General features: G+C 36.9%; 1 pseudogene; it reads right to left on the minus strand.

Annotated features, from left to right (window-relative positions):
- Positions 1 to 12154, minus strand: part of LOC120613183 (nidogen-2-like) — a 28796-nt pseudogene extending 16642 nt beyond the window's left edge.
- Positions 12155 to 27057: the final 14903 nt, after the last annotated feature.

Raw genomic sequence — 27057 nt, forward strand, 5'->3', positions numbered from 1 at the left:
AGAATGAAGCTGATATCAGGCTGGAGAGATGGAGAGAATTAGGTCCCTAATAACATCGCTAAGATGGAGCCTGAGTCCAACCTGAAAGCCTGTCTCTCACATTGCATATATCGAAAAATCCCTTATCCTTTAAGCTAATTTGAGCTGGGGTTTTTTTTGTTGTTGTTCTTGCAACATGTACCATTCTACCTAATACAGAAAATTATGAATCTCCCCCTCCATCAGTGGTCTGAGAACAGGAAACTGAGGGCCTGGATCATGCAACATATTTGTGACGAAGTAGACACTAGAACCCAGGTCTCTGTACTCCTAGTCCAAACCTTTTTCAGTTAAATCATACTCTACATCATCCTTTCAGTGCTGCTACTTTCACTTCTAATCAGAGATGTGATAATTTTTAAAAATCTCTTAGCAATTCATAGGTTTACTACTCAATAGAATTTAAATATGTAGGCAATACGTCCCAATGTATTTAAATTTAAAAATAATTTAAAAATTAAAATTAAAAACTTAAATTTAAAAATAAAAAAATATTTAAATTTATATAGATGAACCTCATGAAAATAATATACAAATTTATGCAACATAATTTTCAAGGGAGGCAATTGAGATTTGGCTTTTTAATTTTAATTTTATTTTAGCAGGACTGTAACTTTAGCATCTCTGGCCTTATTTTTCATCCAAATTACTGAGACCTATGATAGGAATATTGTAGTAAGTTCACGATTCCTGGCAGGAAATGTCTAGTTCTATAAAATCTGATGGGAACAAAATATTGACTCTTATAGCAATAGTCATGTGTTTAAAATGAAACTCTTATCATTGGGGGTTTATAAAAAGGGCTTCAGATAATTTTTCTTGTAGTCAACCTTAATCAAAATGTTGACAGGCATGCAAAGCCACGTTTAAGGGGACTATAGTGGTGCTTAGGCATGTATATTACATATTTGGCTATGAAACATTACATAGCATTTTTGCATTTTCTCTAGGATTGATGCATCTCACTTATATTACATTATTTAGCAATATAACTGCACACTGGCCAGTGATCCCCTGATGAAGTGCATATGGCAAGTCATGCTGGCCATAAGCTCTGTTAAGTGTCTCACAGTCTAAATAAACTCACCACAATGACTTGGGAGCCAGTATGAGGCAAAGTTTATCATATTTGGTTCCTTGTGAAGAATCAGTAAGAGCATTCTGTTTACTTAAGCAAAGAAGTGCTTTTGATGGGTCCAGGTTCCTGAAGGCAGTGAGGAGATCCAACTGCTTAACATTAAGGAATTGCAAATGTCCTTCTCTTACCTATGCTTTCTCTCTAGGATGCTATTCTTTCCTGTTCTTCACCTCTCCGTGAACACAGCTGCATACACATCACTTACCCTGACACTTGGAAAACAGACAAGTAGTCTTTTCTTTTCTGCCATAAATGCCACTCAGGGAACCAGCCACTAGGTCATGCTCATGTGCAATGCTGCCTGTTTCCTCCCTCTTGGGCTCCAGCCTCACCTTCATAATGACATGAGCCGTCCTTCGAGGAGTCTGGTGTCCTACACTTAGACTTTTGGAGGCTGGTTAACACAAAGCCATTATTTTCCAAGTAACCTGGTTACACAAACATAAAATTTCCAGTTAGAAAATTTTGTCAGCTGGGATCGAATTTAATTGATGAAATAAATTGACTCTCCATAATTTAGAAGAGAATATTTAATTATGGAAATATCCTGATGTTTTCACTTGCTCATATACAATATAACATTTTTAAGAGCACCCCCATCCTACATAAGTCCTCTCACATGTTTTAAAGGAAAACTCATACTCTCTTCCCAGGTTTTATAGAGGGCATATTATAATACCCTCAAAGTTGACATCATGGGAGAGAGGATGGAGAAACCTGAAGATAAAGATTAGGAAGCATTGCCAATATGACACAAATCGCAGTAGGAAGTAAACCAGCTCTAAACTTATTTGGTTAGTCACTGGGAATACAGAAATAAATGTATAGGGAATCTCAACAGATTTCACCTTCAACAAGTCGGAAGCATCTTCCCATTCCAAAATTATGACCTCGTGCTATTTTCTTCAAGTGTTCGGAAAACCATACCCATGGTCCAAATGTTTCACCTCTCAAAATGTTCGTGGGTTAAATTTAGACAGAAAGACATGTGTCAGATTTGTGGTTTATCGCGCTCACTATGCGAGGACAAGAAAAGGCTTCTTCTTTTAAAGCATGCTTATCCCTCGTGAGTTCAATCTAAAAAAGCCGAGAATGCCCATCCTAAGCATTCCTTTCTGCCCTTAGAAATCGATTCCGAATTTAACATTCAGTGCCTAGCCCAGTGCTTGGTGCATAGCAAGGCCTCAATCAGCACTTGCTGGAGAGATGAAGAAGTGGATGGAAGACTCCTTTTCGGAATCCGTTGTGCTTGGTCCTGCTCTGCCTCTGGAGGAGGGATTCCACTGGTGCTGCCCAGGATCAGATTCCTTGACCTTGTGTTTTCCTCTTTGAAATTTCAAGGAGTGTCCCCTAAGTCTAATATGTAGTAGACCAGTCCACGTTGCTTATTTCCACAGCCTCAAGATGCTAACGACTAAGAGAATGTACTTTGGAGTCAGGCAGGCTCACCTTGGGGTCCCTGCTCAGCTTTTATCAGCTGTGTGATCTCAAGCTCAGAGACCTTGTCCCTCATTTGTAACATGAGGATCAGAACGCCTCCCTCCTAGGCTTGTTGGGAGGGCTGAATGGGATATTGAAAGAATTTAACATAATGCCTGGCTCACATCATATAGTATATTTATTAGTACTGTTTTAATTTTGCACCTGTGAGAAAGGGTCCTGCTTTCTAAAGTTTATTTTCACAAGCCTCTCAATTCCTGAGATCGTTCTATTTTCCTTTCGCTCCTAGAGAGTCAGCGACCATCAGTACTGCCTATATTATTCATAGGTACTGTCCACTATCATTTTGAATGGCATTTCACATTTGATATCTGGTATTTTATTGCCTCTTTTGTCCACAGCAATATATTGGGATCTTATATTTGGGGAGCAGCATATTGTAACTTTTAGAATTCTTAGTTTTAATTGATGATGTAGAGTTCTTTACTTATATGTATTATTTGGATATTTCTTCCCAAACGTAATTCTTCCTATATGTCTAAGCTATAGGTCACCTGACTACTTCAATGTTCTGTGATATCATCATTTAGCTAACCATTTCAGTTTTATATTCCAAGTCTTCCTTCTATCTGGAAACATTGAGTGGTATTTTAAATGCCGAAGATTTTAAGAAAATATAAATCCTGATTAGCACCAGAATTGGTTACAGGAAGAAAAGTGTTAGCGTGACTCTATTTTTGGTCTTTAAGCCAATTCTCTACCATATGGTTAGGATTTGTTTTTTATTTGTTTATTTTTTAAGTATATTTCTGCATAACTAGAATGTTGACTGCTGTCGTATTTATGCAAAAAATTCTTCATTTGATTTTAATTTTGTTTATTCATTTTTGACCTATAGAAGTTCTGTTTTATCTAGCTAACTCTCTAGTATTTTTTCCTCTTTGTGATTTCCTTCATTGCTGCTAAACTTAGAAGTTTTATGGGCACTGAGCTCAAATAAAAATTCATCAAAAGTTTCTTCTAGATATTAATGGTTGCCTTTAAAAATTGATCACATTAAATTTATCATTCCATCTACCATTCCTTTGGCATGTGTGATGGCTAAGGATGACTTAAAAATAGGTAATGAATTATCTTACCACCATTTATTGGATAATTCTTTCTTCTCCACATATTCGATTTGTAAACTCAAGCTTATCATGTACTCAATTAAAAAAAAAAAACAAAAAACGTGTTCTAGCATCTGTTAATGGGCTATCTCTTGTATAGGTCTAGTTACTGATTTCTGCACTGAACCAGTATTGTACTTTCTTTTGTTTTTGCAGTTTATAGAGGTGTTTTACTATCTTAAAGTCTAAGTTCTCCCCATCCATCAGCAAATGCTGTCAGCTCCATTTTCAGTACGAATCCAGAATCTGGCCATTAATATACTCAAAGCTCTACCACTTTTGACATTCCCACTGTAACTACTCTGGTTTCAGCCACCATCATCTCTTGCTGGGATTAGAGCAATGACCGATATTGAAATTGTTCTTTCAGATTTCACTCGCACCCCAGAGTTTCCGCTTGACACCACGGCCACAGTGTGGAGTTCAAATGCAGGTTAGATCATGTGAGATCAAGATCATAGCAGCCTCTGTTCGTATTCAGAGTACAGTGCCTCTGAGGCCCACGTGACCTGGGTCTGACCAATTGTGCCTGGCTCACTCAGCTCTGGGCACAGGCACGTGCTTCTCAGGGCTCATCCACCTTCTGTCTTCTCTGGAACCAGCTTTGCTCATTCTCCACAAGTTTTTCAGGTCTGCTGCTCAGATAACACCAAAGGGACCATGCCTGACTCTCCCGAGGTATAAGCATCCATGGACCCCCTTCCTTCTTCCTCTCACACTGCTATAGTTTTCTTCATAGCACCTATCACCACCTGTTTGGTTATGGTTTATTTATTTTTTATTGCTAATAGGAAAAGAGAACTTTATGAAGACATTTGGAGGGGTGGGCAGTGGGTGGGTATTTTCAGTGTCAAGAGTAGTTCCTGGCATATAAGTGCTCAATTTTATGGAATGAGAGGATTTGGAAATTCAAAATAATTCTTTGATAATATAAAATATCCCCCTCTCCAGGGTTCTCGCTCTTTTGAGGCTCTTTATGTCTTGACACAAGTAATATTTTTCTATAAGATTCATGTATTCACTAAATAGTATTGAACACCTCCCTGTACCAGGCATGGTTCTAGATGCTGTGGAATCAGCACTAAATATTAATACTTAAATTTTTATGAATATAGTGTTTTCTACAATTTTAAAATTTAAAAATTAAAGAATTCATTCCTATATATTCCTACATCTTCTGTCTCATATTAAATTTGCTATTCAATTTAATTTGTCTTGATTGCATTTTTGTAGTTTTTTAAATAATCAGAATTGGAAAACAGTGTAATTTACAAATCTAAGAATTTACTCTTTATAATTTTCCCTAATATTTTGTGTACAACCTTTAAAATGGAGTTTTAGTCTTTATTTTTTTTAATAAAAGTATTTACAGTTATGACCTTATCTCTATATAGGGTTTTAGTGACAGTTGATAAATTTTGCTCTTATTTTAATAATATTTTAATTATCCTATAACTTTCTATTCAATTAGACCCAACATTTATTCAGGTCCGTCCAGCAGTGGGCTGGGGCATAATGAGTGAAAGACAAAGAGGTAACGATATTGACTCAAATGTGTTTGCTGTATTATTCCAATATTCTATGAAATATTGGAATAATATTTCATAGAATAACATAAGGTGTCAAAAGATGAGAGGGGCATGCTAAATTCAGGATAAGGAGGAAGCAGTAAAGAGAGGCCAGAACATGCAGGGCTTCCGAGGACACAAGAAGCAGTCAGCGTTCTGTCCCAGGAGCAATGGGAGGGTGTTAAGGACGGTGCCATGTTTCATGGCTGCTGGGTGAAGAGTCGACTAAAGGGGGTTAGGGCAAAAGTTAGGGAGATCGATTGAAAGTTATAGAAGCAGTCAGAGGTGGGAAGAATGATGGTTGTTTGCTAAGGGTGTGACAGTAGAAGTGAGCAAATCGGATGAAGAAGAGACATTTTGAAAGTAAAGCTGATGAGATTTCTGTTGGGTTAAATATGAGTTTACGCAGGAAAGGGAATAATTTAAAATAATTTCTGTTTTGGGGGGTTTTGTTTGTTGGTTTGTTTGTTTTTTAGCTTGAGTACTGGATGAAAGGTAAGGCCAGTTAGGGAAATAGTGAGATATGGGAAAATAATGATTTGGGGGAAAAAGGGAAGAGTGAGATTTTAGCCACATTCTTTTAAGCTATGTATAATGCATCCAAGGGATCTTACTATCTACTTCTCCCAATTTCTTAATTTAAAAAAATTCAGGCTGTCGTGTCCAGTTTCTAGTTATATAACCTAAGGCAATTTGCTCTCTGTGTCTCAACCTTCTCATCTGGAAAATAGGGGTAATAATGTCGCTCATCCTGTAAATTTTATTTTTGAGATTAAATGAGTCTGCAGAGTAAGACTGTCTAGCAATATGAACAATTAATATAAGCTATTTTTAAAATTAGCTTATGTGTTTGATCTTTGAAATTTGCTTAGGAAATTTGCATTCCATTTTTCAACTAATTTATATTATCACTTAGACAACTATGTTTAATAGATTTCAGGGTGTTCTACCACCATGCTTTTATAGAATACTTTTCAACTGTGAAGCTTTTATTTCTGAAATAAATCTTGCCCTCTATGTCTTATAATTTTTCCTAGAAGGATATGTGACTGCTGTGTGTTTGGTTTTAGACCCTACATATCATGGACTATCATTCTGTTGCCTTCTCACATGGAATATATCTTAGCTGCAGTGCCAAACTTTTAGCTCACGTCACCAACTTTTTCCTGCAAAACTGTGTGCAGCTGTGGTTATTGTCTTCTGATCTTTCCTGTTTAATAGAAAGCCAGCCCGATGTCAGCCCCCTTGTAGCTAACCTACATTTTCTATTTAGATATTTAGTAGGTTGTTTCCCTGTGAACTTCTATTTCAACATTTTATTAGCTCACATCTCTGTGTGGATCTTCTTTCATTAATTTTGTCTTAGTCAACATGAGCCTTGAAGGGCAGCAGAGCAAGTGAAAACTGCCAGGTCCCTACACCCACGGGCTGTTCTTTCACACACTAGACCAATGGCACCCATGAAACCATATTTCTAGCAAGTACTGTAATCGGCTTTTTCCAACTCTTCCCACCCAGGAAGCAGTGTGCAATCACCAGTATCTCTTAAAATTATTGCTTTTTGTTTTAATTTTCAGGAATATACTACCTCAGAATGGATATGAAAAATATGGTTGGGGATGTAGTACTCTGCAGGTCTCAGAAGACACCATCTTCCCCAGAGAAGGAAAACGACCCCGATTTCTTAGTCAAGGGCTCTGGGTCACTTACCTGGTTGTCAGCACAAAGTTCTCCCCTTCTTCTAGGTAAATGGGGCTGCTCTGTTTCAAGAGGTAAAGCATGGATAGGCTCTGGGTTTTTGTTTTTTTCAAGTTAGCTTCATTTGTGAAATTCCATCTTTAACTCTAGCAATAGATAATTGGCCTGTGTTTTGATTTTGCACGTTTCTGTGGGAATCGAATCAAAGCTTGGGACAAAATGTTTGGAGCAGCTTCCATTTTAAACTGCAAAGCCTCTTTGATTTTAATTTATATTTTAGTGTTTCCATATTGTCCAGTCCCAGAAAAACGTTTCTCAGAATTTGCATGCCATTTTAGGTCTCTGTGTTTTTTTAGACTAAACATGTTTTCTGTATTTTTTTAGGCCTCAAACGGCAATTTACATTATCTGAATTGTTTGCCTACTTAAATCACATTCTCTAGACAGTTCTCAACTCTTTACTAGGCTTCAGATAAATAGGCTTATATACAAAATCTTTTATTTATAAAATCTCTCTTTGGGATAACAGAGTGCTTTTTGCAATTCATACACTTCTAGTTTTGGATGCCTAACTGAATATTCTATATATATTCATCAATATAGTGTATCATCTACATGAGATAAATATCCCACACTAATTTTTATTATTATCTTAGTCTTGTTTAAAGGCAATTTGCTCTCATATGTCCATAAATTTCATGCCAGAGGCGTCTCTATGTTCTTAGACTTTCATTGTAATATCTGTGAGTCCTACCAATTGTTTATTTCATTTCTGTGCTTATTCCTCTGAGTGTATGAAAAGGGGTGAAGGTAAAAAAATTTTTCAACTAGTGGAATTCAAATTTGGTATACTCAAGGCAAATTTGGTGTGTTCAAGCTATTAGCTCTTTACAAAAAAAAAAAAAAAAATCAAGGTTTTTAATAGCAGCAGGGAAAACTGAAGGCCAGAGCAGAAGTTCTAAAACAAAGAAAGAAGACCCTAGACAGAAGTTTCTTTCTTACTCTGAGCACAGACTCTAGCTTTGTCCAGACTCACTGTCTTCCCCCCATTACCATGACACCTCATGTCCCCATCTGTTGAAGGCACATGTATTGTTTGCTCTCCAAAAAGGGAGTTTAGAGAGTATGCATATAAGGCCAAGAAATTATCTTTCTCTTTTCAAAATTCTGTACAAAAGGGACTTCATTTATTCTTATGGTGTCATTTAAAGCATATATATTCCATTTATATTTAAAAATATAAATGTTTGAATCTTTACGTCAGTTCTGACTTCTTATTTATTCATTCTTTCCTTCAACAAACATTTATCAATCATCTGTAAGTTCTAGGAGTGTCCTTGACCCTGGAAGTTCTTCAATGATTATGACATAATTGCAGACCTTAAGGGCTTTATATTTTTGAATAGAAGACATACATGTAACAAATCAGTATAATGATGTATACAATAAAATGTTATAAGAAATGTAATTGAATGATAGACGTAGATATTGAGTGCCATGGGACATAAAGGAAAGAAGGTTCATATGATTAGAATGGAAGCAGAAGGCATTTTGGAATGTGAGAAGAGAATCCAGACCCCAGAGATAGTTTTTCACATCACAGCACTTTAATGGGTGGGTGTGAGTGTTACATTTTAGTGACTCCATACTTAGGAAAAATTGCCTGAGCGCTTCTCATACTGACTATTGAAGAAGAAAGTAGACTCGACTCATAATCCTCTAGATGCGAATGCTGACGTAGTCACGCCTCCTCTCTCAGCATGCTCTTAATGGTTAGGGGAACACTCCAAATAGTTGAGATTCTTCAAAAGCTGGGCTATGAAGTTGATTCATATTTTTCTATAAATATTACAAAACAAAAGACCGTGGCTATTTTGAAGAAGAAATAGGAAAGAGTGTGATCATTTTGAGCAGCTATGAAGATATGGATACTCTGAGCTACGTGGAATATCTCACATAAAAAGATAACCAACATTACAAGAAGCCTTAGGAAATAGAAAAAAATTTTGGGATTTTTTTTTTTATTAGGTTAAAAAAAAAACCCAACAAAAAAAACCATTTTCAACTTTGTTGAAAATTTCCCCTGAAAATATACCCTTGAACACCAATTGCATTTTTGTCACACTGGAAAATAACATGACTTCACTCTACCCCATGGGTTGCCAAAGTAGAAGCCGAAATTACTTTGTGGCCCACCACCATGGAGAGAAAATGGTTCTTCTCGCATGGCATAATGCAGGCCTCAATCATTACAACTTGCTTTCACCCTTGTTTAAGTATAGCCCAGGAGCTCATGCTAGGTGGAGTTGTTGCTAAATGGGACGCACTATTTTCCACAGAGAGCTTGTGGGACACCCAAGTAGGCCACCAGCGCGCTGGAAGAACCAGAAAAACAAAGGTACGAGGCCTCTCCTCCCACTCCACCCTCCAAATGCAGGGTTATCAAACCAGGGCGCTGAAGGGGCTAGAGGCTGAAGGATTTGGGGTTTGGATGAGAGAAGAACTGATGGGTGGGAAGCAACACCACAGAAAACTAATCCGATTAAATTCTCAAAGCAAGTCCAAGACATTTCGAAAGATCTGTTAAAAAAACAACAACAACAACAACACAAACACTGTTTTGCTTTCCATGAAACATTCATGAAACAAAACATAGGAATTTGTCACAGTGCATGCAGAGGCTTGGGAGCTTCCACTTCAGAGCCAGCTGAATGAGAGACAAATCATGTGGAATATCGTTTCTGAGAACATGAATACAGAATACGCCTAAACACTTAGGAACATTTGGTAGTCATCTCCTTTAAAAAAAAAAAAATTCGGCAAACTCTTCTGCGTGTCCAAAGGCACTTCTCAGAAGCGCGGCCTGAAAACCCGGGAGAGTGTATTGAGGGGCAGCCGAAATCATGCTTCCTTATCTGTAAGCCTGGCAGATGCTCTCGCTGCTCAGAAAAGTTGCTTCAGTTTAACAAATGAGTATTGCCTGGGCATGCGCAGAGTCGTTGAGTTAGAGCCCCTCAGGTGCGGTGAGCCGGCATCCGCTTGTGACCTGCCGCTCTCTCTCCCTTGGTACCCGTGAGGGAGACACCTGAGAGAACTCGCAGTACGATGTATTTGTTGCATGGGGCTAAGCACACAGATGGGAAGGCAGAACATGCACAAAGATGTTTCTAAAACCTCCCATCAGGCCGAAGTCCTCTTCATTCTTTGTTCAGGCACCCCGTCAGTGTGAGTGGGTACAGGCAGTTTGCGAGGGGTTTAAGATAATCAAGACACCATGTGTAGGAACAAAAAGTGATGAAAACAGCTTCTGCTTTTAACGTTATGGGCTGATTCTTCTGATTCTTAAGGGTCATTCTGCATTTTTTTTTAAGTTCCTTTTGTACTTCTCTGCCCAACCACTTTTCACGCATTCAACTTCCTATTCCTCTCTTGCATCCAGTTCTTTGTATGACTTGGCACCTTGCACCTTCACATGTCCGCAATAGTTTCTGAGCAAATATTTTATTGAACTTCCTAAAAATACACAGGTAGAATGAAATATGCCCCTGTAAACAAAAGCGGTGGAGTGCTTATACTTACTAGAAAACGTGCATGAATATGCTGGTGTAGGATTCTCTGATTCTGTCTCTACTGTGATTCTTTCCAATGTTAAAAATGCCATTAAGACAGAAATAAACCCATGGCAATTTCCATTTGACTTTCTGAACACCAATTTCCATAGTAATATGTTTTTGAAGTTCAGAACAGTCTGTTCTGCCATAATGTGATAGTTGTATTCTTCAAAAAATCCTGTTATCAAAAAAAAAAAAAATCATATGATGAAAAGAATTGCTTCCGTGGAAACGATGTGATTCAGAGCTAGAGAGATAACAAAGTTAATTTTTCTTGTGGTAATGTAAATAAGTGTTTGGGTGTCTGCTTTAAAAAAAAAAAACAAAACACCTCTAGGTGCTTAGACATATAACTAAAGTATATTGAGCAAATCCAGCATTTGATTACATCTAACTTTTTCTTTTACTATCAATACTGTCCTTAACCCAAGATCTTTATACATTTTATCACCATTATTACTTTAGTCATTCATCAGTAGGATAAACCAAGCAAGAAGCCACTATGAAAATACCTGTTACTAGGGCAATGGCTTTCTTCTTACCTAGGTGCTAATTCCTGTCCACAATTGTCCTATTACTTAAAGTAGTCTGGTAAAAGCAAGTCATGCTTCCTCTTTAGTCGACTTCAGTGTATCTGATTGGTTTAATGGAAAGTTGTACCGCATTTGTAGTTGCAAAATGCAAGTTATGAGTTTAAATAATATAAGTTGATTTTGGATCAAATGCAGCAGCCTGTTTGAGGTTGAAATATTATCTAACTGTTGACATTCAATGAGAATCTTTTATTCTCTTGCATGATATAAACGATTGAGACAGGAGCCAAAAATGGTCTTTTCTAAGGAACACTCCATCTCTCTCCTGGGATGTTTATTTCTATTTTATTTTTGTCTTTCTTTTTAATGGGATAAAATGATAACTTTGTAGTTGCCTCTTTGTAATTGTTTATAACCGCACATTAAAAAATAATAGGACTTAATGACTATGTCCCAAATTCTGATGATTAGGATATACTTTTTAAGTATATTTTCAAGTAAGTTTGCGGCACTGTGAAGAAGCTGCACAGATTTAATGAGGGTGACCCAGGTATTACCAAACAGCTTTTCCAAAGAAGGGAACTCTGAGTTAAAGGAAAGCAAGCAAAATTCCTTTTTTCCCTCCTAACTAAAGAGGCCAGTTCACTTGCCAAGTGAAAACTCTAAGTCCCAAGAAATACCCTAAGCACAGAAAAATAAGCACATAGATGAATGCCTCCCCTTTTCTTCGTTGGTCTGAGGCCGACTGACAGCACCAGGTGGCAGCCCTCGGGAGCTGCCCACGGCAGATGCCCTACCTGACAGCCAAAAGTTGGCAGGAATTAAGCAGAAACATGTGTTTCCTGTGGAGGGCCACGGTCAGCAGGTGGGATCGGCAGACGGCGTTACTCAGCCCGTCCTCCTGTGTGGTCATCTGGGCCTCCTTCCTCGCGGGCACCGAGGGCCCGGAACATGACATTTTCTCAGGGCTGTGCTGGAAACTGTTCAAATGCAATTATGCTGTATGTCGTTGCGGAATAGATGACTTAGAGGTTCCACACAAATTGAATTTTGAGGCCAGCTTGAAATTACATTAGATTTGGGGGCTTTGACCAAAGCCTGTCTGAATCCCCCTGCACTCTCCTTCGGGTCATCTTTCTTTAATCATTCACTAATGTTTTTCTGGTTAGGTCACTGATTAATGGATGACGTAAATCCCTGCCCCCCTTTACAATACTGAACATAATGTTTTATTAATTTGTCCTTTTTGGCAGCTGTTGAGACAGCAAATATGAAACTAATTTCTGAACCTCAAGAAATGGCCATTTCTAATCCTGCTTTGTATTCTGTCTCAAATGCAAAGAGCTTAGGTTAGAACGTGATAAAAGCTGAAGTGTGGTTATTTCTTTGTTGTATGTAAGTACGCTTTTAGAAACAAAAGGAGAACAAGGGAATTAAACAGATTCAACTCATGGAAAAATAAGAACTTGTACTCTGGGGCAGGAAGCACAGTTGCCCAGATCAATAGCATCCTGTGTTTCAGATGATTCCTTTATTTTTCTTGATATCCTATGAAAGCAATAAACCCTGAATCACAGAAAACTATCTCAGGTGTAGCAAAGGAAGAAAGCTTCCTCTATCCTTACGTTGACTCTACAAACTTTAGCAGGTCACGTAAGTACATCACCAGTACGTGTGTTAGTTTATAATATTTCTCTGATAAATTACAGTCGACTAGGCTATTTACAAAAGCTTTTTTTTCATCTTTCAATCACAGAATTTTTTAGGAAAACTCAACAAGTACAGCTCATGATGTCTTCTGCTTCCTTTGGGCAGAAGAGCTTAGTTAATAATACTCCAAAGGCAAGGAAATGCGATGAGTGGTTTGGGTGAAATCTGGGGGAAGAACTCAGAAGGCAGTTGGCGTAAATAACGAGGTGGCCCACTTGACAAAACTGATGTTTCAGCAAACTTGGCATCAAAGCATGTTTCTATAAAACGTAAGATAAAAATATATCTCATTTCCCACTAGTTTTAGTTCTCATTCATTCAAGGAGCCTACAATGTGCCAGGCTTTGTTTTGAACACTGGAGATATAATGATAAATAAGACACAGTCCCCGACCTTAAGCAGATTATGGCTGAGTAGGGGAGACAGACATATAAACAAGTGATTTCAATGCATTGTATTAAGTGCCATGGCACAGCTTTAATTGGTGGCACAAAGGAGAGACTTTTAGCAGTGCCTGGAGAGGTTATTCTTTTAAAGGTCCTGTTTCCATTAATATAGTTAAAATGCTCAAGACTCCTACTTGCATTTAATATTTTTTGAATTTTCACACACACACGTGTCTTTGTATTTCTGAAACTTAATACATACAAATGTATACATACACGCACATTGCATGTTTACACACAATGGTAAAGTAGTACTCTATTATACCTGGCTAATTTTCTCTATATTATGTTTGTGAGATTCATCCATGTTGTATAACAGTAGTTTATTCATTCTCTTGACATATAGCATGCTATTTTGTGAATATACCACGATTTATTTACCCATTCTTCTGTGATGAAATTTGGGTTGTTTCCTGTTCAGCCTGTTATAAATATTGTCTCTAGGAACATTCCCGCATGTGTCTTTGGTGAACAAATGCATTCATTGCTGTGGGTATATACTTAGGAGTGAATTTCTGGATCATAAGGAACACATATGCTCAGCTCTCACAATTACTGCCAACCCATTTCCAAAATGATTTTTCGCAGTTTACATGACACCATCTGCGGACCCGAGGTCCGTTTGCTCCATACCCTCCTCAATAGCTGGCATCGTCTGTTTCTCACTTGAGCCATTTGCTTATATAGACAGTAGTCTTTCACTGTAGTTTTATTTATGAAACTGGGGAGATTTTAAAATTGTAAAATCAGAGATATGTTTTCATGGACAACTACTCCAAATAGAGAGCTGGAAAACTCTGGAAAGGAAGAGATTCAGTGATTTAATCTGTTGTTTCGTTGGACTTCAAGTACTATAGAGTTGTATACTTCTCAGAATTTTGAAGCATCTCTCAAATTCATGCCTCTTCCATAATCTCTCCCTTTCCATCCAGCTTTTACCTCTTCACAAGTTTCCCAAAACTCTGGGAATAATAATAAAAGTGATAGCAATAGCTGATAATTATTGTGGGCTACCAGTTGCCAGGAACTGTTCCAAAGCACTCGATGTGTACATAATAACCAATGATCAAAAATGAATAGTGCAATGCAATTGTGTTTTTTGAGTCACTAAAATACTACTCTTTTCAATTAATTGCCCCAGAAATCAAAAGAGTAATCTGTTATTAGTGACTTTTATACCATCCGGTGGACAGCACTGTAATTTTCCTAACATTTATTCACTAAAGAAAACAAACCTAATTTCCCTGTGCCACCATGTTGATAAATGTTGACTCTAAAAAGGGCATTAAGTATTTCAGTGCCACCCACCATGTAAACACCTATGTCATATGTTGCTTCCAAACTTACATCTGTAATGTTGACGGAGAAGGCAGGGTCGAAATTCAAATGTGAAATAAACTTACTGAGTCCACCACAATGACATTCTCTGTTTCCTTGCAAGGACTGCTTTGAAATCAGAAAAACGAATCTTTCCATACTTTCCCCACATTTTCCAAATTGCTCGTAGACTTTTGTTTGAATTTGATCGCAGTCCCTCATCTCAATTATTTACACTTGGCTCCCATGGACGCCCAGGAATCACCCACTCCTTTTTAGATTTGAGATTCTTCTAGGACATGAATGGGTCATAAAACCATTTGTGTGTGGGGAGGGGGGAGGGGGGTGTAAAAAAATTAAAGTAAAAATTTTAATTTATTTATTAAAAACATAAAATAGTGTAGAATAGAATAGAAAAGGAAAAACAGTGCATCGCATTGGTGCTTGAAACTCACTTCAGTTGGACATGCACAAAGCGTCGTGTATTGAGTCCTGCTGTGAAATTTATTTCTTACTGTGGTTGAGTCTGTGCCAGATATTTACCTTTTGTCTCTTAACTCTAAATCCATCCTCCACACCCTGCTCTGTGATATATATGGGTGTTGGAAGTCTCCTGTGCCAGCTGGGTCTCTGTTAGACTCCGCAAGTAGGAGGTACTAGCGGGAGATGAGAAGGTGGGAAGAACAGAGAAGGCGCTTCCCTCCTGCCCCGTTTCCGTTGATGTGGCTGCCCAACTGCACCGGCTCCAGCCTCCAGCCGCTTTCGGCTTCTTTCAGGAGAGACCTAGAGAACAGGTCACAAACTGGTAACCCATGGGTTTCACCTGGCTAGCAAACACATTTTGTTTGACCCACGTGTTTTTTTAAAAATGTAAATTAGTTGCCAAATGTGAAAGAGTTCTCGTTTCCAAGCTCTTTCGACAATTGGAAACTCAGGAGTACTGGGTCCTCTTTCCCATAGAGTAGCAAATGCTGTATGGAGTGTTTGTTGTCTAGGTTGTCGTAGGCTCCACTAGTTCTTTATGCCTGGACTTTTATTCTTTCCTTTATATTGGTTGTCTGGCTCCTGTGGGCATTTACATTTGACTCTTGACCTAGAGGAAGTAACTTAGGGTATAGGCACTGGAGGCAACATGGCTATAGAAGGGAAGGAAGAGGAGGAGAAGAACAATTGATAAAAAAGATGTAAATGTAGTGAGTGAGCTAGGAGATATAAGACAGCTGCCAAGGGAAGGAACATTGAGAATGTGTGAAGAAATGAGCTGTTTATAAAATTGTGTTATGTGATGTACCCCTATTCTGTTTCTCTCCACAAGATTGTCCATAAAATTTCTTTACTGGGGTGTGTGTATGTGTCCGTGTGTGTGTGTGTGTGTCTGTGTGGTTTTCTTTTGTGGAGAGATCATTGACAAGGAACTAAGAATGACATAGGGACAGGTGGGACTAGAGGAGAAATGGCTCAGGAAAGCCCAGGCACAGGTCAGTCACATGACACTTTCTGAGTGATTTCTGTTTTTAAGAAATAAGGTTTTGAAGTACATAGCTATGGCTAACTCAACATTTGGTATTAGAAAGTTAATTACTATTGATAAGACCCACTAATTTTAACCAGTAAAAAATATTGCAAAAACATTTCTCAATTATTGCTTGATGAGGTTACTCTCTTTTCACTAACTCTCCCATGGTTTTAAACATTTTTTAGAGTCATTTAGTACTAAGTCTCAAACTTTTAAATGAATATTAATTTATGAATAAATAAATAAACTATATGTGTAATCTATCGACATACAACCATAAAGCTATATAAAGCGTTATAAAACTATATATAAAAAACAACATAGAACTATATATAATTATATATAACTATATAAAACTAGCAATCTATAAATAACCTGGCTTTAATTATATAGTTGGGAATGTGCATTTTTGCCTTCATGAAGCTTTGTAATTTCTTTCTCAGATTATACATACTTATTGAAATATTCTTTTTAAAAAAAGGTAATACTTTGAAACTACTTAAGATTATCTATAATCCAGTGCCAGAGGTAATCAGTGTTAAAATTGGAATATCTTCAGCTAACATCATAATCAATGGGTAAAAACCAAAAGCTTTTCCTCTAAGACCTGATATAAGACAAAGGTTCCCATTCTCATCACTTCTATTTATCATAGTACTGGAAGTCCCAATCAGAACAAATAGACACGAAAAATAAATAAAAATCATCCAAATCAGAAGAAAGAGGTAAAATTACCTGTTTGCAGATGACATGATCCCATATGTAGAAAATCTTAAAGACTCCACAAAACAAAAACAACAACAAAAAAAAAACCTGTTAGAACTAATAAGCGATTCAGTAAAGTTGCAGGATACAGAATCATCATACAAATAATCAGCTGTGTTTCTATGCACCAACAATGAACTATTCAAAAAGAAAATCAAGAAAGCAATTCCATTTACAATAGCCTCAAAAAGAATAAAATACTTAGGAATAAATTTAACCAAGGAGGTAAAAGATCTATACATTAAAAACTATAAAACATTGGTGAAAGAATTGATAAAACATGAATAAATGGAGAGGTATCCATGTTCACGAATTGGAGGAATCAATGTTGTTAAAATGTCCACACTAACCACAGTGATATACAGATTCAATGCAAAATTCCTATGGTATTTTACATAGAAATAGAATAAACAATGCTAAACTAATCTTCAACAAAGTTATCAAGAATGAGAGAAGGGTAATCTCTTTAGTAAATGGTATGGAGAAAAATGGATAGCCACTGCAAAATAATAAAATTAGATACTTTCTCTATACCACATGCAAAAATCAACTCAAAATGGGTAAAAGACTGAAAGGTTAAGTCCTGAAACTGAAACTCCTAGAAGAAAACATAGGGACAAAGCTCCTTGATGTTGATTTTGGCAATGATTTTTTAATATGACACCAAAAGCACAAGCAAAAAAAGCAAAAACAGACAAGGGGAACTACATCAAACTAAAATCTTCTGCAGAGCAAAGGAAACAATCAACAAAATGAAAAGTAAACCTACAGAATAGGAGAAAATATTTGTGAACCATATATATGACAAGGGGTTAATATCCAAAATATATAAGGAACTCATACAACTCAGCAGAAAAAAAAAAATCCAAATTACTTGAATAAAAAATAGGCAGAGGACCTGAATAGACATTTTCCCAAGAAAACATACAAATGGCCAACAGGTACATGAAAGGCGTACGACATCACTAATTATTAAGGAAATACAAGCAAAAACCACAATGAGGGATCACCTCGCATCTGTTAGAATGGCTGTTGTCAAAATGGCAAAAGGTGTGCCGGTGAGGGGTTGGAGAAAAGGGAACCCGTATACACTGTTGGTGGGAATGTAAACTGGCACAGTCATTATGGAAAACAGTATGGAGGGTCTTCCTAAAATTAAACCAGAACTACCATATGATCTAACAATCTCACTTCTAGGTATATAACCTGTGATATTGCAATTTATAATAAAAATATACATGGTCTTCATTTCAGTTCCTGATACAGAGCTCCAAAACTCTTGGAATTCTCTGCGATGATAGCTATAAATGTGTCTTTTGTTAAGTTGATGAGGTGACTTAAGTTGTTAAGTTGATGACGGGAAGGGAGAGGGGCTGGAGGTTGAATCAATCACCAATGGCCATGATTTAATCAATCATGCCCATGTAATGAATCCTCCATAAAAAACCAAAAGGATAGGATTTAGAGAGTTTCTAGGTTGATGAACCAGAACATATCTACTTACCCCGAACTCCCTGGAGACGAGCTCCTTTCTTTGGGATCTCACCCCACATATCTCTTTATCTGGCTGTTGATTTCTATCTTTTAATATCTTCTATAATAAACCAGTAATCTAGTGAGAAAACTGATTTACTGAGTTCTGTGAGGCACTCTGGCAAATTAGTTAAACCCAAGGAAAAGGTCATAGGAACCTCCAAGCTATAGACAGTTGGCCAGAATCACGGTAACAATCTTGACTTGCAACTGGCTTCTGAAGTAGGGGACAGTTTTGTGGGACTGAGCCCTTAACCTGTGCGATCTGATGCTATCTCTGAATAGGAGTGTCAGAATTGAGTTGAATTATAAGACACTCAGCTGGTATCAGAGAATTGCTTGGTGGGGGAAAAAACCTACACACTGGAGTAAGTATCAGAATCATATATCCAAAGGAAATAAAATCAGCATCTGGAACAGACATCTACTCTCTCATGTTCATTACAGCATTATTCACAATAGCCAAGATATGGAAATGACCTAAATACTCATCCACCAGTGAATGGCTAAGGAGATCGTGGTATATCTATACACTGGAATATCATTCAGTCTTAAACAAAGAAGAAAATCCTGCCACTTAAAACAACATGTGTGAGATCTACCTCACTTCTAGTTGTGGGGCTGTCGAAGAGAGTTAAAAGGTGTCACTCACACCTTCTTGGATATAGGAATTGATTCAGGAAACAAGCCAAACAAACCAGAACCCAAACTGATTTTTGTTCAGACTTCTTTTCCACATAATTTGAATGAGGGTACACGTAGCCCCAGGAAGATCTCTAGGGTCGAAGCTACTTGAGATTGGAAGTGATATCATGGAAATGGAGTGGAGAAATCTAGTGTGAGTAACGAGGTCCTGGAGGTGTCCAGCCTCACCTGAGGCCAATCCTATCTCTAAATTGTTCAGTTATAATATCAGACATTTCCTATCCTGCTCAGGACAAATTGCTTTAATTTCATTTTTATATTTGTAATATAAAGAGTCCTGACAAAGTGTACAAATGTGTGTGTGTGTGTGTGCTTGTGTGGGTAGGTATAACAAAACTGCTGTTATCTTTAATATGAAATTTATATCCTGCTTTCTCTTTCAAGTAATAGTGTATCATTAATAATTTCTGGTACCATTAAATAATCCACAAAAAGCATGACTTTAACAAGTTTTATTGAAGGAGTTTCTACCTTTGAATATTTAGGTGGCCTTATAAGCTTTCAAATATTCGTATAATTTCCTCAATCTCTGTCTATAATTTTATATAGTGCACTCATCCAAAACGGCCTTCTTGTTTCTGTCTGCTTTTGTGAGCCCTATGCTTTTTTGCAGGCCTAAGATAAATCTATCTTATTCTATATCCATCAAGCAACCCTCCATCCTTTGCTTAAAAATTTTTTTCAAGTGTCACTTTCTTCAAGAAGTCTAGCCTTAAAACATGGCTCAAAACCACTCCTTACAGTATCACTGACAGATTATCAGCCTTTGCCAAATCCTCCAAAGAAAACGATTTCTTGATTAAAAGAGAGAAAAGTATACACGTCTGGTGAAAACATTTTTCTTGTGTTTCCTGAGTGCCAATACATAGTAGGTATCCCATCAATATAAAACAACAGCAAATCTGTGATTACTTATTATAACTTCTGGGTTGACGACGTCCTCCTAAATTCTCACCATCGGTCCAGTCCTCGAGATCCTTTATTAATTCCAGAGGCAGTTTTATTGAAAGGAACAAGGAACCACGGCATCAATTCATTCTCTTCACACGGCAGACGTAGAAGACTCCAAAAACCAACTCAGAGCACTGGAATGTTGCAAATTGGTGCTGTTTCCTTTGCAACCAGAGGTTGGAACTGAAAGATTTGCAGCGTCGAATGGGGTGGGTTTCTTTATTTTGGCAGGCAGCCGCACAGCATTGGGTCGAGATGAAGGTGATCATCTGTGCTGCATTTTCTTGCTTTTTACCTTCGATGTTTAGCTCCGGTGGAAAGGTGTTGATGTCCTTGGTCTCTATGAAGTCCCTTTCTTCTCTTTGTCAAGTTTCTAATTTTATTGTAGACTGCTAAATGTCCTTTTAGTATTTGAATCATTCCTCACTTTCTAGTGGTGTCTCGTTTCAATTCTGTAAAAAATATAGATAAAATGCTTCACAGAATGTTAGTGAAAATCAAAGGACACAATACATGTGTAAACACTTAGAATTGATGAAACATGAAAATTTTGAGTTAACTTAGAAAATGGAAATCTATAATGGTTCCAAAGGGTTTTTAAAATTTGTACTTTACTGAGGTAAAATGATCTCAAATGGACAAATTCATAAAATGGAATAGAAACTATACTTTATTAAATAATTAAGATTAATTTTACATGCAACAAACTACAAATACTCTTTAATATAAATGTCGTTCCAACTTACTATTACTCTTACTCAGATATAAACTAAATGAAATCTCTGTAGTGACCAGATCACATTCTTGATTTATCAAATAAGTAAAAGGATCCTCTACATATTGCCTATTTCTGTTGTTATTGTTATAACATTATCATTTACTTGTATTAACTGCCTTAAAAAGAAACTGGCATAGAGATTTCTCAATTTCTTTGTCCACAATTACTCAATTTCATCACCTGTATTTCTAAGGAGGTTTACTTTGTTAGGTAATGTACTTAGCACAGTGCTCACAGCTAGTTTCTTTGTAATAGATCCCAATTTTCTGTTGAAATTTTCCATCTTTTTTTTTTTTTAAATCAATTTTGCCCCTCTTTCCCTTTAATTTCTTTGACATATTAGAACTGGTTATTTCAAAGCCCTGTGTGCTAACCTCAATATTTGAATCATTTAAAGATCCCATGCTATTACGTTTTATTTCCTTGATTCTCAGCCACATTTACCAGGCTCTCTGCAAATCTAGTCATTTTCAATTGTACAAAAAACGTGATGTGTATAGATCTTTAGAAGCTCTAGATGATATTTTCTACCAACGAGCTTTCCATGTTAGGGAGATAGAGTCCAGGGCTGATCATCTCTTTCCAATCTATATTATGCAGAGTTGGGACTTGAGTGCAGGGTATACATGACTCAGTTTGAATCAGTTCATCTTTGTTTCTCAGGCGTGTTCTTCCAAGTTTCTTTATTGAAAGCCTGGCAGGTCTCTATGACCTTAGCCATTAAAATCAGAGCTTCAGACATTTAGGACTTTGGTCTTTGGCTTCCTGCTTCCCACTGCTTCCAACTTTGGTCAATATATTGAGGAGAAGTCCAGCTGTGTGTTTGAGGCAGGTCCCAACCTCAAGAGAGACTTTGTCTTTTAGATACCATGATACCACAGGAGATTTGTTTACTTTATAAAAGCTTCTTAGTCCCAGAATTCAGCAAATACACTGGGAAAAACTAACCGTGTGTTGGGATGTCTGAAGTTTCCAATTATCCCGCCAGCCCCATGTGACCACTAAAAGCTTTGCTGATTTCTCTTTCTCCTAGGGAAGTCCCTCTGTGCAGGCCAAGCCCGGTCATCAGCCCATGCCTAGAATTGGCAAATCTTCACAGAAAATAGTCAGTGACAGACTGCTCATCTCAGAAGGGCCTTCTCTTCTTTGGATTATTTAATTCTCCCTGATCCCACAACTTTCCAAGGTCTTTTAAAATAGAGGGTTTTTGTTTGTTTGTTTGTTTGTTTGTTTGTTTTCAATGTAACTGGTTTTTTAAAGTTATTGTTGGAGAAAATCACCTTATCACCTACTATTTCCTATTTGGAACCAGAAGACTAAATAAATGTGTTTAAGTGAATAAATTTCTCAAAAGGTTGTCGTGAGAATGCAATGCATGTAAATTATGGAGCATAATAACATTTATTGATATATTAAATTTCTGTTATTGTTATAACTGGCTGATGGTCTTCAAATTTCCAGTTCGTTGGTCCAAATTTTCACTTTGAGTGTGGTCACATTTTTCTCTTTAGGCCTATAAGACCTTCTAACTCTGCTTACATCTTGTGTTTTTATGAGTCAGAATAATTTTATACTCTTGCTTAATTTAACCTTTGCAGTTTGGAAATGTCTCACTTCCTTAAATATTCTTTTTTCTTCTTCTCTTTGCACTGCACCAGAGTTAAGATTGTATCTGCCATGACATGGTCCCCACATGAGATGATGGCTCATGCGTCAGAGTGATTATGGCAATGTTTTCTGCCTGGCAGTCTTCAGCAAGGTTGCTAAATGAAAGGATCTGGTGTGTGTCTTTATTCATTCTTCAGGAATAAACATGCTTTAGAAACATTGAAACTACTGCAGCACTGGACACAGTTTTAGAGAACAGAAGTGGCGTTAAGTATTTGACTTAGGAGACACATTAAAATCTAGAATTCAAAGGAACAGAACCCACTATCTATATTCACACAATCTTAAAGTATTCTTGGTGTACTACCTATGCCAATTATCTTTCAGTTCTAGTTTGCCATAGTCATAGAAGGTTCTTGATTGGCCTGATATCTTTAGTAATTCTTCCCCACCCCTAATCATTAAAAACAAACAAACAAAAACCAAGAGATCAATGACTAATATTATTCCTACTCTCTGTTGGCCTTGTTGCTACGTTTTAAAGCAGTTTTTAATAGCATATAGAAGTCGCAGGCAGCTTTAGACAGGAATTAACTATCTAGGATAATTCTTTCAAATTACTTAGTGTTGTGTTAGCCTTCTTACTCCTTTGGTTGTCAGTAAAGTAGAACAATAAGAACGTTAAGGAAGTAGCTAGGGTTTGCTTTCTATCATCTTTAACATTAAATATGATGTGAAAATCTCATTGCACTTTAATTTCCTTCTACATAAAAGTCACATAATATGGCTTTCGTACTCTGTAATATATGTCATTATCATTTACGCACATTTGTCTAGTACACTGTACTTTCAATGTACTTTATAATCACTAAGTAGCTATTCAATACAACACTCCTATAAAATAAGTCAGCTGAATTATCTTCCTTTTTTAGACAAGCAAACAGAGACGATAAGAGATTTAGAGACACGCCTAAAGATACACAGCAAGTCAGAATAGAGAAGCAAGTCAGAACTCACGAGTTCTGGATACTCAGTCTTTGCAAGACAGTAAATATTTTATGTACATTTTAAGATCTTGAAGCAAAAGGAATTTCTTGCTAATGCAGTGCCAGAGCAATGCCAGAAAATTGAGAGGTGGTAGCATCATATTTGTACTTGATTTTAAATCTGATTGCATTTGAAGGCAAATAGAACCTGAAAGTTTTTCATTGAAATATGATTTTGAGAGACTTCATTGATGTTTAAAATGTGAATTGACCTTCTTCTGAATTTTAACATTATCATCAATAGGTCACAGAAACTCAACCAGGAAGAAAAGAGGGTCCTCACAATTTCAAGTTCAGTGATGGGTAAAGAACTTCTCCAACTCAAACTCCAGTTTTGATTTGCCCAAGCAAAACCCTATTATTACTTTGGTCAGCCTTTCAAGAGAAAAGCCAGAAACCCATTCACTCATTAACCAATGTGCCATGCCCAGTGCTGGGTCCTGGAGAAACAATTCTTAAACAAAGGACTGCTGAAAACAAATAAAATAACGTCCAGAGTGTTTTTAAACAATTCGTGTTGCGTAAGCACATTAGCTACTTGGCCTATAATCAGTGGTTTTCTTACTTGTTGCATGTGCCATGCCCATTCTGGCCTCAGTGTAGCAAAGAATCCTGTGATTAACTGGCTACAGGAAAGGCAGCTGCAGCAACCAACCGAATTTTAAACCTTTTAAATGGCAGCTCGAACATTGAAGCACAACAAATACAATCAATCAGAGGGTTTATTTATTTGTTTGTTTGTTTGTTTGTTTTTATTGACCACTCTTGATGGGAGGAAATGGTAACTCCTAAGAAAGAATAGACACCCCTTTGGGCTAAAGCAGTTATGCTGCTGTAGATCCCAGGGCCCGAGAGGGATGACCACACAGGAGGCGACCGAGGAATTCAAAACTGGACTCTCTGTGGAAGTGAATCATGCTCAGAGTAACAAGTATTTTTTTCTCCTTTATTGTGTGGGTGCTCTTGAGCCAAGCAGCAGAGAGGAAGGAGTGAGCAAAGAGATGGGGGTCAAGGCAGTGGTCCAAGATGGTGCCAATAAGTGACTTGGGGGAATTTCAGAAAGAGTAACATTATGGCTGGTTTTCTGACTGCCTCAACTCAATTTTGTTAAGAGACATCATTGGCAATTTTGTACTTGCATCCAAAAGAATGTGGAAAAACAACTACAAAATAAGCCAATTGCCCCATTTCCTTTGCTTTTCTGAGTAATAATAGCTTTCTATCTTTTGATGTGCTGATTTAAAAAAAAATAATCCCTTTTTATAAACATGCTTTGCTGCTAGCAGCAATTGATGGCATGAAAGACCAGATCCATTCAAACATGCACAGGCTCAAACACAGCAATTTTGAAACATTTGGTCATCTAATGTTAATTTTTTAAATTATGAAGAATTTTACCTACTTTGTCTCAAACACATTGAACACTCAAATGGCTTCTTTTGTGTCTTGAAATGATCTTGTAAGGAAATACAGTTTAGAGAACTTGGTGTATAGGGATAAACTATTTTTCTTGCTACCTATGCAATTTAGTCCCCCTGAACTAACACCAGCCCAATTTAGTCCCCCTGAACTAACACTAAACATTGAATCACCTGTGAGTTTCCTCATTTTTTTCGGGAACCCAGAAGAAGAAAAAAGAAGGCGGTAAATTGGCCAACAGTAATAGCCTTTATGTTGTAAGTCTGCTGAACCTAGCCAATGCACTTAGTCTTAGGGCAGAGCTATTAAACAATTTCTTCCCCATTAGAGGGGGATAAGGGAGGGGAGATGGAAAGAAGTCTCCCCTTTGGCCTCTTCCCCAGGAGTCTTATAGGACATTTCTATCCTGTGGCATCAACTAGCTATAGCCTGTTGGTTCATCTCACTCTCTTCCTCTCTGCCTTATTGAGATCTGGTAAGTATCCATCACTCATGACTTTCTACTTGACTTTTTTGATGTGGTAACACTGGTCTGGCCAACTCCTTCCTCTGTCAGGCACCTGAGAAAGCCATTGCTGACATTTGCTTGAAAGCTGCGGTAGGTTATCACAGCCATGTTTGGACTTTGTCTCTGAAGGATGCTGTGACATCCATAAATCAGAATGCATTATAGATGTTAAAATGTGGATATATAATTATATCTATTATATGTATAATTATATCCATAATTGACATAACAGAGGTTCATGATATGTTAAGTGGAAAAAGTAGATTACAAAATAGTATATATACATTGTTTTATAAACTATATATATAGCATGCATATACTATATATATACAGTTTGCTGTGATTTTATAACTATATATGCTTTTTAAAAATCCTAGAGGTATATATAACACTGTATTAGTAGAATATCTTTGAAGAATAGGTTTTGTCTTCCCTTTTCTCTTATTACTATTTTTAAACGTTTTTATATACATATATAATAGTGTAATAAAGTTATTTTTTTATTTTAAAGTATATTGTAGTGATAGACAAAGAGAGACATTTATCAAAAGGGTGTATGTGTTCTTCAATAACCTAGAAGAAAATGTGTCAATGTAACAACATTTTCCAGATGAACAATAATAAAATAATATACAGCACTTTATCAGGTGCTCTATTAATACTATCACTAACCTTCACAATAGTTCTGCAAAACAGATATTACTTTTATTATTCTCTCCATTTACAGAAAACTGAGGCTTATGAAGCCTATATAACTTGTCCAAGTTATAGCTATGGAGTTGTGAAGCTGAATCTAATTTGTCAGTTGGTGGAAATGCCTGATCATACTTACGATGAGGAGACGGTAACTGACATCTGTTTCACAAATAGGGTTATCATCATTAATGAGGAGGGCTTGGATATTGACTGGTTAATAAGGTTTATTGCTGTGTTATAGGCAATCCACTGCATTGTGTTATACTATAGTCTCTTCCTTCAAGAAATTTTCCTAGATGAGAAAGATGACAAAATGTGGATGCATATAAAATATAAAACAGACAGAAGTATATCTTTCATTCACTTGTAATTCTTCAACTATTTTATAAGTACTTGCTATGAGCATGAAAACCAAAAGGACTTGAAATATGTTTCTATTTGGGCACTTAGTTTTGTTGTGTTAGTTTTAGGGGGAGAGGCGCAAGGAATAGGAAAACCTGAATGGAGAATAATGTATAAAATGGAGAAAGATAGGTAATTATGATGCATGGGGGAAAAAATGAAAAATCGAGTAAATAGAAAGATCAAAGATTTATGGAAAGCAAAAATGAGTCACTTTGTTTTTAGACCAAGCTTTTGAACTCGATCAATTTATGAAATAGAAATCTTCAAGTTGTTTTAGTGTGGAAAAGAAGACTTGGAAATGGCAGATGGAATTACAGACAGAGAAATTAAGCAACTTACTATGAGGAGAGTCATAAAACAGTGGTGTGCCGGTAAAGATTTAACTACTGACTCTCAGGGGGAAGAAAATGCCCTGATTTGTTGTTACCTCACCCATTTCTATGGTATAAATACTCCCA

Source organism: Pteropus medius, unplaced genomic scaffold (genome assembly GCF_902729225.1).
Source record: "Pteropus medius unplaced genomic scaffold, Ma_sr-lr_union100, whole genome shotgun sequence".
Taxonomy (NCBI): Eukaryota; Metazoa; Chordata; class Mammalia; order Chiroptera; family Pteropodidae; genus Pteropus; species Pteropus medius.